The sequence below is a fragment of the Mesoplodon bidens genome, assembly GCF_964165515.1.
Source record: "Mesoplodon bidens genome assembly, chromosome: 18".
Classification (NCBI taxonomy): domain Eukaryota; kingdom Metazoa; phylum Chordata; class Mammalia; order Artiodactyla; family Ziphiidae; genus Mesoplodon; species Mesoplodon bidens.
Genome location: NC_138175.1, coordinates 39,396,915 through 39,418,276, shown reverse-complemented (window position 1 = coordinate 39,418,276; position 21,362 = coordinate 39,396,915). Strand labels below are relative to the sequence as shown.

Sequence of the window (21,362 nt, the reverse complement as noted above, 5' to 3'; positions counted from 1 at the left end):
TAAGAGTTTACATTAAATGAGGTAATGAATGCCCTTTCTGGATCCAAACATTATAATATTTTTAATCCTTACTGTGGTCCCTGAAATGTCTATTATCTCTAATTATTAGTAAGGGAACTGAGGCGTAGTAAAGTCTAAGTTAAGTGAGAAGTCTGGAATTCAAATCCAGGTCAGTTTCAGTCTTGAACACTGTAAGGCCAACTGGCCCGAGGCAGGGGAATGCAATCAGATTCACAGGTTGCATCAGACCGAAAGTCTCCGGACCACCCAGTTCCAGAAACTGACCTGGAGGCATTCCGGACCACCCAGTTCCAGGAACTGACCAGTGGGCTTTCCACCCGGCCCAGCCTTCCTGCCTTTCGAGGGGCGGGACTGGCGGTCCCAAGACTGATGTAACCGACACCAGATATTGCCAGGATACCCGAAGAGACCACCAAATAAGGAATACCCTGCGCCCTCCCAGATTCACCACACCACTTTCCCTTCTTCCCCTATGAAATCTTGCCCAACCCTCGCCCGGGTGCGACTTCTCTGGCCCCTTTCTCTCGGACCGCTGAACCTCGCCCGGGAGCACCCCCTAATAAAGCTCATTTGAAGCTTTCCTCTGTTTCGCGATGCCCTTTGTTAAGATCCGACCTTACAAACACCACTAATTCTATAGCCTACACTGCATTCTATACTCTCACTGTAGATAATCAATAAATGTTCATTTATTTCCTTTACCCCAGTTGGGGACAAAGAACATGGGTGGATGAAAGAAAGTACAGATTAGTTTTAATGTAAATGATATAATAATAATGCACTGGTGGAAGCATTGTACTGCTTGCTTAAGAACTGTTACCCTCATAACCCGAAAACTGAGGTTTTGCTGAAAGCTGAAGGCAGATTTCTTGCAGTGTGAAAAAGAATTCACTGATATCTATTCATCTCTTCACGTTTGAACACGACTGTTTTGCAGATTTGTTGAAATGACTCAAGTTCTCTTTCAGATCTGGACTAAATGTCTGTATCACAGCATTAGGGCCCATGGAGCAGCATTTGCAAGCCCATACTCACCTCCCCCCTTTTTAGTGTTTTGCACTCTGGAAAAGCAAACAACAGCAACAACAATATCTTATTTCCTTTTATCTATAGTTATTATTAATCTTGTCAAGAAACCCAATTTGATATATTTATGCTAAAATATAAATGAAATTTTTCCAGTTTTATTGAGATTTAATTGATATATAATATTGTATCTGTCCAAGGTGTACAATGTGATGATTGATATATATATATATATAGTGTGAAATGATTACCACAATAAGTTTAGTTAACCTTAATTCACATAATTACAAATTTTATTTCTGTGATGAGAACTTTCAAGATCTACTCTCTTAGCAACTTTCAAACATAAAATACGGTATTGTTAACTGTAGTGACCAAGCTGTACATGACATCACCATTACTCACTTATAACTAGAAGTTTTTATCTTTTGATCATCTTCTCTCATTTTCCTCACCTCCAACCCCCAGCTCTGGCAACCATCATTCCATTCTTTCTATCATGAGTTCAGTATTTTAGATTTCACATATGAGATCCTAAAGTATTTATCTTTCTCTGCCTGACATTTCATTAAGCATAATGCCCCCCAAATCCACCCATGTGGTCACAAATAGCCAGATTTCCTTCTTTATCATGGCTGAATAATAGTAGGTTGTATGCACCCCATTTTCTTCATCCATTCATCCACAAAAATCACTGAGGTTGTTTCCATGTCTTGGCTACTGTATTGGGTTGGCCAGAAAGTTCATACAGTTAATGAATACACTGTTCAATAAAACTTGGTGAAAATGAAAAATGTGTCTTTTATTTTTACTTAAAATAAATCTTTGACAAAGCCAGCTAGGCATCCCTTTGAGTAATGACTTTTATCACACTGAAATATTTTAAACATATGAACAATAATAGCTTAAATGACAAATGTTACTAATATTGACACAATTGATCAAGGAGAATATGTTAGAATATGTTAAAATGCAGATGGACGGTGAAAGAGCAAATATAACTTTTAACTAAATATTGTCTTGATATTTAGACCATTGGTTAAGAACATGATAACAGGTTTCATCCATTTCAAGAAAGCAGAATATTTGCAGATCACTTAACTTTTACTAGGTATGTTCTCAGTCTGGAAGGATATATTTCATTTACATGTGTCATTTAATTTAACCACATCCTTCTGTAATAGATAGTGTTATCCCTATTTGCAGATAGGAAACAGGCTCAGAAAGATTAAGAATGTTACCTAATTCTAGTAAGTAGCCAAACCTAAACCGATCTAATTCCAGGGCAAAGCTCTTTCTGACACATCAGTGTGGGTCTTTATCTGTTTGAGAATTGTTGAACATTAAAAGCCTTCTTCCAGGGCTTCCCTGGTGGCGCAGTGGTTGGGAGTCCGCCTGCCGATGCAGGGGATACGGGTTCGTGCCCCGGTCCGGGAAGATCCCACATGCCGCGGAGCGGCTAGGCCCGTGAGCCATGGCCGCTGAGCCTGCGCGTCCGGAGCCTGTGCTCTGCAACGGGAGAGGCCACAACAGTGAGAGGCCCGTGTACCACACACACAAAAAAAAGCCTTCTTCCAGGTAAATGCATAAAGAAACAACATGAGCAATGATATAACAATACAAGTCTCACTAAATAATTGGTGTGTTTGGCCTTGCTTTTGCTGATAGATCTTTTGCAAAATTGCTTTTCTCTGAGATAGTGGACTTTAAATATTTTCTTTGAAGACTTTCCTAAATTATACCTATCAGAAAGCTACTTTGCTTTAAGGCTAAAGAAAAATGAAAGCTTACTTAACTACACTTAGGTGCCAGGGTCATACTATGAACTCTACACCTGCCAGGATTCACTAAGATAGGGTGGCTCTGCAAACTGTCCATAGTACTGTGATTTCTTTCTGATATTTTGAAGTAGAAATAATTTAATAACTATTCACAAAAGAGAGAAACACTGTTTCTTGGTCCTCAATATCATACTGCTGTAGGCTAATTCTTCTTCTCTTCTGTTGCCCCTTAGTATAGAGAGTGTGTTTTGGGGACCCTCCTTCACGATCTTCTCCATTCCAAGAGCATCTTACGTAAAGCCAGGACTTCTCAAGCAGCCAGTTTTGCCAGATGGTCTTAGGGTTGGTTGTACCCATATATGTATAATCCTGAACTTCTCAAGTAAGGTCCTTTAGAGCATAATGGCTAAGAGAATTGGTGCTGATACCAGACCTGAGTTCAAATACTGCCTATGCCCCTAACAAGCTGTGTAACCTTGGAGAAGTAACTTAATCCCCTTAAAGGGATTAGATTTCTCACCCAGAAAATGGTATAATAAATGCATCTACCCCATATGGTTAGTGTGTAAATTAATGTAACTTGAGATGGTGCATGTTAAGCATTAGCACAGTGCCTGTCTCTTGTTAGTAATATCTGCTTTTATTATTAATTATTCTCTTTATATTCCCAGTTTCAGCTAGGTGCCTAACATATAATAGTTGTTCAGCAAATATTTACTGGATTGAACTAGCTCTGAAATTTAAGCATTGGGTCAACAGCAAAGTAGTCACCCCACCATCATTTCTCCCACAGAAAGGGAGAATAGATGGAAGCCAGCCATCATACTTTCTTTTCTTATTCCAAACTTCCCATCCAGCCCCAGCAATAAAATAATCTTCCTGAACCCCAACAATTTCGAGAATTTTTCAAATCACACTATTTGAAAATAGTTGGGTTTCCCTAATCTAATATGTCTCATGACCCCAAGGTAACCAAGCTTATATTAATGAAGTCTAGTTAAGATAAATGATTACAGTTAGTAAACCAACTGCTTATGAGCTCATTGGGCTTTTTAAAGTTTATTATCTGCACTTCATAGAGACACAGGTATTTTGCTTTTGTAGGACACTCCACAGTCAAAGTAGGCTTTTAAAAAGCACAAATCAGATGCTATTATTGCACTGCTTCTAACTTCTAAAGGCTATCTATTGTAAAGAGATTAAATTTTCAACTACTTAGCCAGGCTCACAGGGACCATGTGCTCTGGTCACTTACTACATCTTTCCCTGACCTTCATGGGGTTTGAGGCACAGTTGTCTTTTTCAGTCCCTCAGATGCAACAAGCTCTACTTCTTGCTCTCCCAGCTTTAGATTGGCTAATCCTTCTATCCAGACCAATTTCCCTCTGATCACTAAGGTCTCGGTTCAAACGCCACCACTACTATCTTGACCAAAGAGACCTGCCTCCTCACTGCCTCTCCATCCCATTGTCCAGTCATATTTCTGTCGCTGTACAAAATTTTATTTACATGTTTACTCTGTCTTCCTCCACCACTGGACATTTGCTTAAGAGCAAGGACTTTGTAATTTTTTGCTCACCACTGAATCTTCCAAGGCTTGCAGCAGACACTGGCACATAGAAGGTGTGTAGGAAATGTGTGTCTAATAAATGAATAAACATGTGAATGAAAAAAAAAAAACTGTGAAACACTAACACAAGAATATTTTTCTTTCAAAAGAATAATGAAAAATAATTTCATTCAATAAGAGTTATTCTTAGTTACTGATACATGACTTAGTAGTTCCCATTCAATTTAAAATGTTCCATTTTTTTCTGATACTTCACAAGTCGTTAATTAAATGTTGCTCACTTTTAAGGCCAATCTGTGAGACATTATTTAACTTGTCCAGCATTAACTCAGGCGGGGCTTCACCAAGTACTGATCATGTGACCATGGCCTCTCATTGCCTCAGTTTTCTCATTTGTAACATGGGTATAATAATAGGCTTATTTCATAGGCCTATGAGGAGGAAAACCTCATATATATATATATATGTGTGTGTGTATATATATATGTATTTAAACAGTGTCTTAGAATAGGGTCTGGCACATGATAAGCATTATAGAGTATTGACTGCTGCTACTAGTACTGTTATTATGAGAAATAACTGTTGAGAATAATCCTTCATATACTGGTTTATTCCACTGAAGATAAAGGAAACTAATAGAATATTAGAAATCAGATTAAACACAGAAAGCCAGTAAAATATACCAAGACAGAAGATGATGAGAGTATAAAAGCATAGAAGAAAAAAAACGGTTTTTGTTTTTCTTATTCTTTTTCTTTTTTAAAGAAGGAAAGAGCCTAGAAATAGGACAGAAACTATTCATTGGCTATACTGACATGGGGATCACTGGTGACCTTCATAAGTAAAATTTCAGGACAATGGGCAAAGAGATTACTGTGAGAGAAGTCAGATGGATGTAAATTATAGAGTAAATGGGACGTGAGGAAATGGAAACAATATATGAAGATAACAATTTTGAAAAGTTCAGACATGAATTGGCTAAAGAAGATATGCAGGGATTAGGGGAGGAGGAAGGCTTTCATGTTACATGTATAGTTTTTAACATTCTAAGTTGGAGTTACTAGTCTAGAATGAGGTTGAATTTTGGCAAGAATCATTCATAAGGAGTAGATGGGTTGTAGAAAATGCAGTGCAGTGAAGTACTTGAGAAGATGAGAGAAAATGAAATGCTATCTGTAGTGCACATGGCCTTTTAACTTTAACTCCTGTAGTAAAAAGGAATACAAAGATCAATGCAAATGCTAATGAATTAATGGATTTGGCAGTGGACTATTTACTGACTTCTGTGTTCTTAATGAGTTATGAAGCACCTCACCAGCTCAGAGTGAAGGAAGTAGAGAGGATGGAGGAAAGTTTGAGGAGGGCAGGTAAAGCTTCTCAGAAAATAGTCCTTAAGGAGAATTAGAAAGAACTTACTGTAAGTCAGAGCAATATTTCCAGTCTTGAAAATCCATTTGAAGTTGGTGATTATTAATTTATTGGAATACCAATTTGCCCTACCACATGATTTTTCTCCAGCTACCTGGATATAAGTTACACAGAGGCAGAAAAGAGTGAGAGATAACAATGGAGGGAAAATACAATTAGTATTTTTTTTACCTTTTTCCACTTCCCCGCTCCAACTCTGGGGAGCCTTCACGGACAGGGCTGCCCTCCCAGTCTCCAGCAGCACTCTGTTATCAAAGAATTCAAAGAAATGGACCATAGGTTTCCAACTTATTAATTTAGCAAAATCAAAAATTATATATAATGTCTTCTGTTGGCAAAGATTTTTGCAATATAATTTGGTTCCATCTTTTGACAGTAATTTGGCAATGTCTAGCAAGATAAAAATGTTAATAGCTTTTTATACATTAATTCTAATTCTGGAAGCTTATGCCAATAAATAATTTATAATCCAGAAAATTATTATATAAAGATGCTCATTGTCATCTCATTTGCAATAACAAAAAATTAGAAACACCTTTAATTGTTAACAGTAGGAAAACAGTTTAGGAAATTATATCCACTTAGTAGAAAATTACACAGTTACTATATTATAATTACAAGATGATGGAGCAAAATAGAATAATGCTTAATAAAGAAAGAATGAAGAAAGCTGACCTAAAATTGTGTCTTCCTTATGACAGTAATTATGTAAACATATAAATATTTATTAAAACTTAAAACCAAAATAAGGTTTTAAAAGCTCTGTACCAGTAATGGGGATTTTATGTTTGTTTCAAAATATTTTTTAACATAACTCTTATAATTTTGTTTTTTCTACTCCTTTTCTTAAGAATTTCTTATTATTACCTCATTTTTCATTTCATAGTTTCAAATAAAGTCAGCGATTTTATCATCAGAGAAGATAAGACTTATTTGACAGTTCATAATTCCAAGTTATTTGGTATAAAAAGACCATATACACTTGTAGGTGCTTTCAAAATAAAATTTCAAGATTTTTTTTTTCTTTTGCTTAGTCTTTCCTTGTATGGAGATTAAGCAAACTACCTAAAATTGCTATCCATTCTTTTTTCATTTTTCTCATTTTATTCATTTATCTTGCCCTTCACAGAAATGAGTCTGAAGTTGCATCTGCCAATTTCTTAAATCCTCTATTATCCACATTATGAAATCATACTAATATGAATGCTTCCAGTATTTTCAGAGCTCTTTAGTTATTATACTTTAGCATTCTGTATGAAGTATCTTATGTAAGTGTAAAATTTAGACTCAACTTCTGGAAGCTTTTGATTTCTTAGTTCAAAAGTGAGAGATCCTTAGTTCAGCCATATGATTAACAATTACTTGTATAGTAGGAAGCTCCTATTTTATTGTTTTATGGATACCTGGCAGTTTTCTTGCCATTTCTCAGAAGTTCTCTATTAAACACATTCTCTCTCTCTCTCTCTCATACACACACACACACACATTGTGATTAAAGGCACAGACTTTGGCATTATGAAGTCTAAGTTTCAATTTCCAGTTCTGTAGTTTCTGGGCCACCTCACTTTAGGCAAGTAACCTAATGTCTCTGAACCTTGTTATTTTCATCTGTAAAATGGAGATTACAATTATATCAGACAATCCTCAAAACATCTGTAATGATTTTAGAGTTTCAGAGACAGGTACAAGCAGGCACTCAGTAAATGGCTAGTGCTTTTATTACTTTATTATTATTTAGGTCTTGGTTTTCCTTGAGTCTGTGAGTCCCCATAATGAAATGTAATTTCCAGTAGATTAACACCTGTTTTCACCAAAAATTTTAACTGAGTTCATTACTTTCTGTGCAACCCAGATTAGTTTTCTGCCTTTTTTTCTGTGCCGTATGTAGGTGTTCAATAGATTTATTTAATAAATGTATGAATGCATGAGTGCGTAGATGAATTTTTAAATGCTTCTTTTTGAGAAGGTAGAACAAATGTGACACAGTAGAACAGATAAGAAAATAGTCCATGGAAAAAATGGCAAAGTCACGTATGTGCCCAGGGCCAGCCTAAGAAGAATTACTTTTTTTTTTTAAGGGGAAATGTGTCGAATAGCTTATTTTAATTATTTTTAAAAGTTAAGTACAGGGACTTCCCTGGCGGTCCAGTGGTTAAGACTTCACCTTCCAATGCAGGGGGTGTGGGTTCAATCTCTAGTCAGGGACCTATGGTCCCACATGCCTCACAGCCAAAAAACCAAAATATAAAACAGAAGCAGTATTGTAACAAATTCAATAAAGACTTTAAAAAGTGGTCCACATCAAAAAAAAAAGTTAAGTACAAAAATTTGCTGATGATTTGCATATTTAGCACCAATAAAATAATGTGAGATTAGCTGTAGTAAAACAGAATGTTGAGCTACATTCACATTAAGTAACATTATATAGTCTAAATTTGTGGAAAACTTCTGAGATGGCTGATAAAAAGTAAGATGGTGAGTGACCTTTGAGCAGAAAAAGACAGAAAGAGAAGTGGCCTTTTCTACATTCTATTGTGCCTCTAAGTAAAATGCTTGGTAATCGAGCTACAAAGCTATATGTCATTTGGTTTTAGGCACCTACTGTGATTTACCTTGTGAAGATCAGATTTTGCCATGGAGAGGATTTGTAAAAGTATCACACATTCCAGTACCATTGGCAACCAAAAACTCCAATTTAAATTGATGAACCTAATATCAGATGATAGTATCATTTCCTTGTGGGTGTTTTGGGAAAAGATGGGTAGGGAATGTATAAAAGTGAATACTTTATTGACTGAAATAACAATTCATCATTTTGAAAACATGAAATACATTAAAGTTGTTATAGCATCAGGCATTAATATTTCACTGTACTTTGGACATTGCCTGCAATCAACATTTTCTGCCCTTTGAAACAGAATCATGCTTGTGGTATGCATTAATCATATAAAAGATTAAACACTGAAAAGAAATTCAGCCTTTAAAGACAATTTGCTTTGATTTATTCAGTGGGTTCTTCCAAAAAGTTAATACCAAGAATTATTGCTTGTTGAATGGGAGTTACAAATTCTTTCAGAGTTACTTAGTATTTTCTGTAATATCAGTATCAAGGAAGGTAAAGCAAATTTACATATTTATTAGGAAATAGAGGCACATAATCATAAAACAAGAAAACAGCGTTTTTATAGACTTTATTTTTTAGAAGTGTTTTAATTTTCCAGAAAAATTGAGAAGATAGTATAAAGTGTTTCCATATACATTATACCCATTTCCCTCTATGATGATCCACTTATATTAGTATGTTACATTGTTACAATCAATTAACAAATAATGACACATTATCATTTACTATAGTCCATACATTAGTCCAGTTCCTTAGTTTTTACCTAATGTCCTTTTTCTGTTCCAGGATTTCATCCAAAACATCACATTACATTTAGTTGCCATGTTTCCTTAGGCTCCTCTTGGGTTTGATAGCTTCTCAGATTTTCCTTGGATGACCTTGACAATTTTGAGTAGTTAGGTTTTTGTAGGATGCCCACTACTAGAATTTGTTTGATGCATTTTTCATGATAATATTGGGATTATGTGTTTTGGGGAGGAAGACCACAGAGTAGAAGGGTTATTTTGTCAGATCACATCAAGTGTACAAAGTATCAATATGCATTATGAATGCTGAGATCGACCTTGATCACCAGACTGAGGTAGTGTTTTTCAGGTTTCTCCATCGTAAGATTACTGTTTTCACTTTTTCATACTGTACTTTTTTGGAAGGAAGTCAATATGCTCAGCCCGCAACTAAGGAATAGGTAGTTATGCTTAAGATGGAGTACTACATAAACTATTTGGAATTCCTTTGCACTGGAGATGTATCTATTCTCCTGCATTTATGTATCCAATTATTTATTCATATCAGAAGAACTCATGGATTTTTATTTTATACTTTGGGTTATAATCGAATTCTACTTTAGTTACTTTGTTCCTCAAATTGCTCTAGTCTGACCCTTGTGAACTCTTTTCAGTTGGCTCTTGTGCCACTCTGAGGTATCCCCATCCTATATATTTTTTTGGAACTTCCTTACTTTCTGACACTATAAGATGGTCTTGTATATAAATCTTGTATATTTACTACCCCAGTCCTAGAATCAGCTATTTCTTCAAGGATAACTAGGTCTTTTTAGTGGAGAACCATATTAGACAGCAGGATCTGGGTGTGGGGTGTGCTAATTGCTGCTCGGATGTCATTGCTTCTAGATCTTCTCAGCTGAAAGAGCAAAGAGATAATATGTGTGTACATGACCCATGTATATGCACATATCTATAAGTATCTACATAACCATGTGTATTAAGGTAATATGAAGCAATATTAAGCTAAACATGAATGTATATTGATGTTTCCAACTTTAATCTGTTACCACATAGATCATCTTAGCCTCATCTCTTGCTTATCTTTAAATTTCAACTCCAGTAAAACACTTGGATTTTAGAAGTATGAAAATCAAATTGTAGCAACTTTAGGAAGCCACATCATCTAGCAGAATAATTCTTAAAGGGCAAGGTGTATATCATCAAATTTTAATTTACAGTCAGCAGTACTTTTTAACATCAAAAGGCCTCCAGACCTCTGCTTCCAAGAAGATGAAGTAGCCCATTTCTCCCAGGTTCTCCCACTTAAAACTAAAACCCTGAACATAACAACAAACAAACATAGGAAGATGCTGAAAGGTGGAAATGAAAAGGCAGACTTAACTAGGGACTTTGGGACTTGAGGAATAACATGGTGATGAGTCCCCTGTGTTTCCTGTTGCTCCCCATACATATTGGAGAGGGTATTACAGGAACCCCCAAACAATAACCACCAACAGAACAACAGACAAAAAAGCTTCAAAAAAACCCCACAAAACCCTGTTCCCCCTAGCCAAAGTATGAGGAAAGGGGTTGCTAAAGACAGAAGACCATTTGGGCAATAATATACACACTACTCGAGCCAAGTGCCAGTGGAATATACACACTACTCGAGCCAAGTGCCAGTGGAATATTGCACCCATCGTCTATGTCCTGTCGTTTCAGTTGGGCCAAGCTAGGATTTGATCTTCCACACCACCCCATTCCTGCCCTCCAGAAGAGCCAGTGCTCTGATTCCCCACCAGGGTTGTTTCAGTGTGGTCCAGTGGTGAGCTGAGCCTCCACCCCTTTCCATTAGCAAACAGACTTTAAAAGGTGGTGCCTGACAGGCTAGTTAACACTGGGCTGCCCTCACACAATCGTGGGGTCCAGTGGTGGGACTTAGCCTCCATCTCTCCCTGACATCAATAAGAATAGGATGTTACAGGTTGGAGGGAGTAGGCACCCCACTAACCCCCAACACATGATGTCAGTGAGACCCAATGGAGTGCTGAATCCCCATAACCATCCTGAGGCAGTAAGACAGAATGAGATGGCACAAGCAGGGCTAGTTGTCAGTTCTCTTCCTCTTACCCTGGTGTCAGTGGGGCCAGCAGGTAGCTGACCCTCTACCCACACCCGGCATCAACAAGAAGGAATGAAGTGGGAGGAAGGACAGCAAACACTTCACTTCTCCCCTCCCCTGGTGTCAAGAAATCTACTGGGGAGATGAACTTCCACTCCTACTAAAAGGCAACCCAATGATATTAATGTTCCCACTTTTGGGGGGAAGGCGTCAGAAGGGCCATAGGATAGCTAAACTTCTACTTGATCTGTCTGCAGTGAGACAATGTAAGTGCCCACTTTTGCTGGGGTATTGTCAGTAGGGCCCAATGGAAATCTGTATGTAACCCCCCAGTCCTCATACTACGCCTCAAATAGGATGACTTCCTTCTAAAAAGTAATAATAAAATTAAATGGGATACAGAGTCATATAATAACTCACAATGTTTAGAATACAATGGAAAAATACTCATGACACCAAGAACCAGGAAATCACAGAATAAATGAGAAAAGACAATAAACATACACCAACACTGAGACAAAACATCTATTGAAATGATCAGACAAGGATTTTAAATAAGCTGTCACATAAATGCTTCAATTAGCAATTATGTGTTCCTTGACAGAAATGGGAAAAATAGAAAATGTAAACAAAGAACTAGAAGTTATAACAATAAAAACAAATGAGAACAGTAGAACTGAAAAATACAACAATGAAAAAACTTTGCTCAAGAGTAGAGTGGAGATTACAAAGCATAGAATCATGAACTTAGAAGAGATCAATACAATCCACCAAATGTACAGAGAAAAATAGACTGAGGGGTAGAGATGGGAGAAAGAATAGGATCTCAAGAACCTGTAAACAGTAACAAAAGCACTAACATTCATATCATCAAAGTTCCAGAATGAAAAAAGAGAGCAAGTAGGACTGACAAAGTATTCAAAGAAATCATGACTAAAAAGTTCCCAATTTTTTAGAAGACATAAACACAAATTCAAGAATCTGAACAAACCCAAAGAGGAAAAACACAAAGATATTCTTCCCAAGATGCGTCATAATTAAACTTCTGAAAAGTAGAGACAAAAAAAATCTCGAAAGTGGACAGGCACAAACAATGCATTACTTATTGAGAAACACCAATTCCAATGACAGCATATTTCTTGTCTAAAACTCTGGAGTCGGAAGCATTGACATAACATTTTCCAAGTACTAAAAGAAAAGAACGCTCAGCCACAAATTCACACTTTTTATATCCACTTTCTTGTTTGACTTACATTAATGGACAACTAACTCATCTTTCTATATCCGGGACTGCCATCACCCTTCTCCAAAAATCTAGTCACGGTATTTCCAGAGTGATCTTTCTGAAAATGAAACAAATTTTTCTTATATAAATACCTGATTGTGTTATGAAACTTTTCTCTCTTCTAAGTTACCAGTTAAAATCCTTCAATGGATTCCCATCTTTCCTGGAGTAAAATCTCACATCCAAACTCTCTTTGTCCTTTTGGGCTGCTGTAAGATTATACTGCAGGTTGGGTGGCTCATAAACAACAGGAATTTTTTTCTCACAGTTCTGGAGGCTGCAAGTGCAAGAATAGGGTGCCAGTATGGTCAGATGAGGGCCCTCTTTTGAGTTACAGACCTCTCATTGTAACCTCACATGGCAGAAGAGCTTCAGGAGCTCTGTGGGGTCTCTTATAAGAGCACTAATACCATATCATTTCCCAAAGGCCCCACCTACTAATACTATCACCTCCGGAAATTAAGATTTCAACATATAAATTTGGAGGGGAACACAAAGACTAGACCATAGCACTTAGTATACATACATGGACCATTCATGGTCTGGCTTCTACCACCCTCTCCATTGTCTTCTTTTCTTACACTCCAGTGAGCATTTCTTTCTTTCTTTCTTTCTTTTTCCCTTTTTTTTTTTTTTTTTTTTTTTGCGGTACGTGGGCCTGTCCCTGTTGTGGCCTCTCCTGTTGCGGAGCACAGGCTCCGGACGTGCAGGCTCAGCGGCCATGGCTCACGGGCCCAGCCACTCTGCAGCATGTGGGATCTTCCCGGACCGGGGCATGAACCCGTGTCCCCAGCATCGGCAGGTGGACTCTCAACCACTGCGCCACCAGGGAAGCCCCAGTGACATTTCTTATACTGATTATGAATGGAACTCCTTTCTGGACTGATCCTTAACCATTCATTTTCTGGCAAACATGAATTTATCTTCTCTTTTCCTCAAAAATTCACCCTTCCTTCATGTTACATATCCATTTCAATTGCCTTCTACAGGAAGCCCTACTGATATCCCCCATATACTACTGTCCACAGCATGAATTAAGGTCTTACCGTGTCTTCCTATATCACTCTGTAATATTTTTTACGGTAACTATGGATTTTCTTATTTGAGTGTCACAATACATTGACTTCTAGGTGGCACGATAATGATTTTAGTAACAGTAACACTGGTGCCTAGTTCAACCCATGGCATACTTTAGGTGTTCAAGAAATGTTTGTTGAATTAGTGAATGAATGAATGAATGAATGGTCAGTTTGAAATCTTAATCATGTTACTTTTCAAAAATCTGTTAAAAAGATATCCACAGTTTTCCAGAAGATTAGGGACTTAGGATCTTCAACTTGATTTAATAGAGGAAATTTTTACTCATACATCATGCTTAAATACCTCAAAGTAAAACCATTAACCCAGGAATTTAAGGTTACCCATTTGGACTTGCAAGCCAATAATTAATATCTACTGCCCCGACTGTATTAGATGGTTTCAATGTTCCACTCATATCTCCCCAGCACTCATCATTCCAGTATATGCTGATAGAATCATGCTACCACCTGCAATTATCCACCTTAGGGCAGGCCACAAATGTACAGGAGTTAATGTATCTGGGTGTAGCTTTCAACCAAGGACAGAGGGGACTGGAAGACAAGTACTTCAAGTTTCTCACCAATTCTTGGGGTAACTCTGAGACATGTTCTGTAGAGTTTCACAGAACTCCCCTGAAATACTGGCAGCAGTTCCCTGCAGGAGTAATTTATTCAGTAATGCACCTCTGTTGGCTTCCTTCCATGCCTCCATTCTCAATTCCCACTCCACTTCTGAGTTTTCTGGAAGCACCTCCCAGATGAACAGTTTGCATTCAAATTATTGCCTCAGGTTCTGCTTCTAGGGGAATTCAATTTATAGCCTCCTAACAATCCAGTGCTCCTTACAGAGCCATCACTGGTACAAGTGCCAAGGCATGGCACATTCTGTATCACTCCTCCTAAATCCTAATATTTTTAAACAGGTAGGAAAGAGCATGACCTTGAAGAGAAAAATTGTTTATATGAGAATGGCCAATGGATAAAGGGAAGGAGAGACAGTGCCATTTGTTTTCCATTAATGATAGTGTGAAATTTATGGGCAGATGGTCTAACAGGTGTGACTATAATTTGAGGAGCCTGCTCCCTTGGTTACAGAAGACTGCTATTGTTATTATTATGGAAGCACAACCTCATGACTTTATTGCTTCACTTGATGTAGCCTTTTCCTTTACCCTTAAATCTTTCTACATCACTGAATTGCAGCCAATAGATTTATTTTCTCCCTATGGCTCCATCACAAAAAAGACACACATGTGCACACACACACACACAGAGTTTTGTGTATGCCAGTGCTAGAAAAGACAAGCTCATGGTGCATGTATGCAATGGATATTGTACATTACAGGTCTCTGTGAAATAGTCTTCTGCAGGTTCCTATGTTTATTTTATGAATAATTAACTTTAGTAAAGTTAATTTCCTGAAGATCTTGATGAAGACTGAAGAAAGGAAGTAAATTTTAAAGAAAAAGACTTAGAAACTTGCCCTTTTTGCCCTCTCTTTGTGTCTTAATGAACAAAGGATAACTGGGCCTTTTTTGAAGTCTTTGCTTGAGTTGAAGACACAAAATGCAACCTGTACTCTTATCATAATATGTTCAGTTTATGAGTACACAAACTTATAAACCGTGAATTCCCCTGAAGTTATTATACCATTTAGAAGATGTTTGCTTGGACGTTTACTTAAAACCAAACAATTGAGGTCTATACGTCCAAATAATTTCCTTCTCTCTTGCTGTCTCCATTTCAGTTTCCTGAGTATCTGGGAAGGCCTGGTTTCCCCAAAGGAACGATTTCTGGTAGAAGTCTGAAGGTCTGACCCAAGAAAAAAAATCCAGTATAGCCAATGAATTGAGGACAACAAGGTTTCCAATCAGGTAGGAACATTTAATCTCATACATTACAATCACCTTAAGTAAGGTGTGCTGATAGCTGGGTATGATTTAACTGCTTGAAAAAAGGTGCATATATAACCTACCCCACAAGGAAGCTGTTCTCAATTCCCTTAGAGGTTGTGGTGTTTATCAGAGAGTGCCTTGGGGGAAAATGAATACAATAACAGTATGATGCTCTTTTTTTTTCATTTTTAGCTCATTGTTGCCAAGTATCTTGGTGCCTGTGGTTTAATCCCAGGATGTTAGACATGTGGAACAGCACATTAACCCTTTTTAGTATTTTCTCCCAAGACAAATCATTTTTATAGATTGTCTCCATGGTCTTCTAGCTACTTATCAAAATTAAGCATCAAGTCTTCTAAGTAAGCAATAGCCCCAGTCAGTGTGCGGAAATCAGCTTGGTTCTTATTGGGGCACATCTTCTTGGTCTTGGCACAAAGTGAGTTCACATAGGGAGTTAGAAGGAGGAGAATGGGGCATGTGAAAGGGGAGTTCTGTGTTCTCATTTACCTATGCATGTTGAAACTCCACTAACAGTTTTATTTTCATTAGCAATTTGTGATAAAACTTAGGGTAGGGCTTCCCTGGTGGCGCAGTGGTTGAGAGTCCGCCTGCCGATGCAGGGGACACAGGTTCGTGCCCCGGTCTGGGAAGAGCCCACATGCCGCGGAGTGGCTGGGCCTGTGAGCCACGGCCACTGAGCCTGCACGTCCGGAGCCTGTGCTCCGCGACGGGAGAGGCCACAACAGTGAGAGGCCCGCGTACCGCAAAAAAAAAAAAAAAAAAAAAACTTAGGGTAAAGGGAATAATGAAGCTGTCCCATTATATGGCAGGACAAAAGATAGTAGTGACATCAAAATCAGGGCCTATCCATCTCATTTGCAGTTATATACTCAGTGTTTAGCATAGCATTTGACCCCTCATCAGTATTCAATAAGAAGATGCGTGTTGAATGACTTAAGGATGAATTAATGAATGAAAAAAGTTTATATGGTAGAAAATGTGTTTTATCCTTGTATTTTCGTGTGTTGACTTCTGTATTTCAAGACCCAGCACTGTAACTGACACATAGAATATAAGCAGTAAAATTTGTGGAAAGAATGAATGAGTCCCCACAATTCTAAGAATAATTTTAAGACCAACACAGACCCCATATCTGCCAAGGTCTATAACAGAAGTATCCAGAGAAGAAAGCCTGATCTCAGCTAGTGGTAGAGCTGACAGAATTTATCTAGTTTTAATAATTTACAGCTCATCACATTACATTTAGCCATAGTACCTACATAAGCCAATGTTGACTGAAAAAAAATGCACAACCTAAAAGTTGAGAATTATGTTTTATTTGGAGGACATACTGAGGACTTAAGTCAGGAGACAGCCTCTCAGATAGCTCTGAGGGACTGTTCTGAAGAGGTAAGGGAGGGCACAGGATATTTAGGGGTTTTTACCAAAAAAAAAAAAAAACAGGTAGTTGAAACATCAACATCTAGCTCCCCCAAGGTAGACTGCAGTGTGTTACCCTTTCCTCGGCCTACCCTGGGGCACCCTGAAGGGCCTACGGGTCTGAGTGTGGCCCAGCAAGCCCAGGGGAGCCGGCGGGTCCTCAGAGTTCTTGTCCTGAAACTGGCGCTGACGCGACGGGGCCACGAGTCTCTAGACGCTTACTGCCGTTAAATGAATGCAGAACTGCGACTAAGGCCTCAGGGAACCTGCTTCACGCCTACCCTTCTGGATGGCAAATCAAGACCTTACGTCGAGGCTAGGGCCCACGTTGAGATTCCCCTTAGCTCTAGAGCAGGGCAGGAAGAGCTCCCACCCAGGACCTGGAATCACCCTCTTTCTTTCGAGAAAACTCTTTTTCTTCTCAGAGCCATGCCTACACGGATGAGAATCTGAGCCACATCAGTGTTTTTCACGTGGCTTCAAGGCCGCATAAATGCAGCTTACAAGGCAGGAAAACAAGGTCTGTCTCAAACGGCTGACATTTCCAGGTTGACATGGGGCATAATCTTCAGTGGCTTCTACCAAGCCAAAGAGACCAAGCTTCTCACTGAGTCCTTCCACAATCAACTTTTCTAGGCAGCGTATTCTTCCTGAGGTGAACTGCCTAAACGAAAGAATGCGCTAGGTCTCCTAGGGTGCTGCGAATCTTCCAAAAGCCTGCAGCGTTACAGTAGAAACTGTGCTCTAGATGCTCTTGGACCGCAAGCCGACTTTCTCCTTGAGGTAGGTTGAGTTCAGGTATGAAGTGCTGGAAGGAATTGTAAGCAAAGTGTTTTTCTCAGTATAGCTCCGGCTATGGCAATGAGGCCAGCGATGACAATGAGGCGGACTTCCATGGCGTGCTGCAGCTGCTACAGTCATCTTCCTGAGGCTGCTGGTGAGCTGAGGGAATCTAGCTCCCCTGAGGACGTGTGCAACATGCTGTCCTTCACTCGGCAAACACACAGGTGCTCCGAAGTGTCTCCGTGTCTGAGTGTCGCTCCTCAACTGAGGAGAGCCTGGGGGTACTCAGGGCCCTTGCACAGAAACGGGTGCTTTCGCGAGGAGTCTAGGAGTCCTGAAAATCTTACTACAGTTCCACTAAAGCAGAACGGCGACTACTGCCGAATGGAAACTGCTGCACGCCTTTCATTCTGCATGCAGTTCAGGGCCTTATTTCGGGGCTGCTGCTCAGTTTAATTTCCCTTTAGCTATAGAGCAGGGAGGATGAGCTCCCAACCAGGAACAGGAAGCACTGTGTTTCTTTCTTTAAAACTCTTTTTTTTTTTTTCTCAGAGCCATGCCTGCAGGGACTAGAAACACGGCAACAACAGTGTTTTTCAGGTTTTTTCCGGCCGCAAGAATGGAGCTTTCAAAATGGGAAAACCAGGCTTTTCGCTATAGACACCATGTCTAGATTGACATGCAGCCTAAATACGTGTGTTTTCTAACAAGTAAAAGAGACACAAGCTACCCACACTGTGCCCTAAACTGAATCAACTTTTTAAAGCAGGGTGTTCTGCGACTAGCGAACTGCCTCAATGAAGGAATGCCTTCGGTCGGCCGAGGGGCCTGTGTATCTTCCAATATCCGGCAGTGTTACACGAAGAACTGTTCTTTAGTTGAAGTTGCAGTGCAAGCTGAATTTCCCCTTGAGGTATGGTGACTTCATGTATGAGGTCCGAGGAAGAATTGCCTTCCTCCCCTTTGAAGTCCCAAACCACTACACCCACCATCTTTGTCTTTAGTTGAAAGTGGTATTTAAGGTGAGGATTTCAGCCATTTGGGAGATTTACTGAGTTCTCCTGGGTCTCTTCCATGTATACATATTATTAAATTTTGTTTGATTTTCTCCTGTTGATCTTAATCTGTCTCATGTCAATTTAATTCCTAGACTAACCAGAAAAATCTAGAAGGGTACCGGAAACTTTCTTCCTGCCCAACAGGCATTATAGTGCAGGGCACATTGCCTGCCTTTGAAAGCATCTGAACTTATACACATTGAGAACCCTCTCCTTTCCATGCCCCTTTACCATAGGCATAAAGATTTCTGTGCACATTGAGGCTGAGAAGAACTCCTGAGTCCATCATTGTTTCTCAAGGCCGTCATGAAGACTGTCAGAGAGGAAGAACTTTCCCTCTGCCCTTCTGTAGGCAAATGGAGTAGGGGGTCCCCAAAGAAAAAGAATCAAATATAACTTTTTGACATAAGAGAAGCCATTTTAAGCCTAAATCATTTGTGATCTCAGCCTGGTCATGATGCTTGCTCTTGAACAGGTCTCAGTAATTAATGATCTTGTGAAATAAAATTGTCCCTTACCATCTGGTTCTATAAGAATGAAGTCACTAGCCACTGTAGTCTCTGACCTTGACAAAAAAGTAATCACTTGATCTAAAAGAGAACTGGAAATTTTTCTTTGAGCCAAATTTGAGGATTATAACCTCGGAAGAGCATCTCAGAAAACTGTTCTGCCCATTAGAAACCCAGGGAGGTGTATAAGTTTTTTTGGAGACAGAGGGCTATACATCAAATGACATTTTATTGAACGTTTACATAATTCAGATCTAAGTGCCATCCTGCTGGTCATGTAACCCCTTACAAGGTCAAGAAGAAATGTTATCTCTTAAGGAGGGAATTGTCTTGTTGATGTTAGGAGAATGTTGCTCTTTATGGTTGAGCAAGTGTTCCTGCCTATGGGGGAGGTTTGGTCAATGTATAATGCAGATGCACAATGCACAGTGTGGGGAGAGAGGAGACCAAAGGGCAGAGAAGAATTTATGTTTAAATTTCTTTTGTCTTGCCATAAAATATAAATTTTGTTTCACAACCTTCAACACACCCTGAATGGAATTCAGGACAGAGATCAGGAATGAGGCAGTCTATGCTCTGGGAAAACCTGGCAGAACAGGCCTTCAGATAGTTAGATTTGTGTGTGTGTGTGTGGTACGCGGGCCTCTCACTGTTGTGGCCTCTCCCGTTGTGGACGCGCAGGCTCAGCAGCATGGTTCACGGGCCCAGCCGCTCCGTGGCATGTGGGATCTTCCCGGACCGGGGCACAAACCCGTGTCCCCTGCATCGGCAGGCGGACTCTCAATCACTGCGCCACCAGGGAAGCCCCAGATAGTTAGATATTTTCAGAAGATTTTATGAGCCCAGTTTCTTTTATCTTCTCATATCTAGAAAAGCACTAAAATCATTAATGGAGACATCTGCTCCTTGTGACTAGCAGCCACCATTTTGTGACTAGCAGCAAATTTCTGCCAAAATGTGTCCCTGATTATATGTGTCCCCCTTCACCAAAATCTCATACACACTGACCTTCCCCCTAACTCTTTCGAGCAGTTCCTCAGAGCTATCTGAGAGGCTGTTTCCTTGGCTATAGTCCTCATTTTGCCCCAAATAAAACTTAACTCACAACTCTCAGTTTGTGCTTTTTTTTTTTTTCAGTTGACAGTTTAAAACTTTCCCAATTTGGCTGTTCAAGGAGACACTGTTTTGGGAAAATCCCTGGTGTTCTCCTTACTTGCTGCAAGTAATAAACCCTTCCTTCTCCTGCCCTTTGGTTTGGTTGTGTCTTTTGGCTCAACAAAAGAAGTGTTTCAGGTAACACTTTTAGTTGGTCTAAGAATTAAATTGATGTGAGACTGATTAACAGGAGAAAATAAAACAAAAGTTTAATAATATGTATATCTAGGAGTCATTTTTGGCCTAAGCCATTTTGCGATCTAAGCCTGGCCAGGATGCTTGCCGTTGAAAGGGTCTCAGTAATTAATGATCCTAAGGGAACAAAATAATGACGAATCAAAGGACTGTTTTCAGGTCAAAGAAGTAACAATACAAAGATAATAGTAAAGACTCCCAGTTCTCTTTCAATGGTAAAGATTAGCCTGATCAACTGGGAACATAAGGAATGATGATATTGACCTTTTCTGACCCTCATGACTTCAGTCCACTAAAGCTTGGACTCTATGGACCACCCAAACCCCTTCATGAATATGCATATACCCTTAGCTTAAAAATTCCCCAATTTTGCTGTTCAGGAAGACACTGCTTTGGGAAAGACCCCCGGTGTTCTCTTTACTTGCTGCAAGTAATAAATCCTTTCTTCTCCCAATCTTTGTTTTTGTTGTGCCTTTCAGCTTGACACCCACCAAGAGGCAAACCCAGGTTTTTGGGTAACATCAGCTCTTTGGCTGGCAATGAAAATGACATAAGGCAGATTAACAAGAGAAAATTAAATTATTATGTGCACATGGGGAATTCACATAAGTATGAAGAATTCCAAAGACAGCAAGACAAGGTGACATATATATATTCTTGACTAAAG

At 39.1% G+C, this 21,362-nt stretch overlaps 1 long non-coding RNA gene across 1 annotated transcript in view; it reads left to right on the top strand.

Annotated features, from left to right (window-relative positions):
* Positions 1-20,030, top strand: part of LOC308606314 — a 68,932-nt gene extending 48,902 nt beyond the window's left edge. The window contains exons 2-4 of the long non-coding RNA XR_014013796.1: positions 15,408-15,534; positions 17,843-17,932; positions 18,331-20,030. This is a non-coding gene — a long non-coding RNA (uncharacterized lncRNA). The remainder of the gene's footprint in view (positions 1-15,407; positions 15,535-17,842; positions 17,933-18,330) is intronic.
* Positions 20,031-21,362: the final 1,332 nt, after the last annotated feature.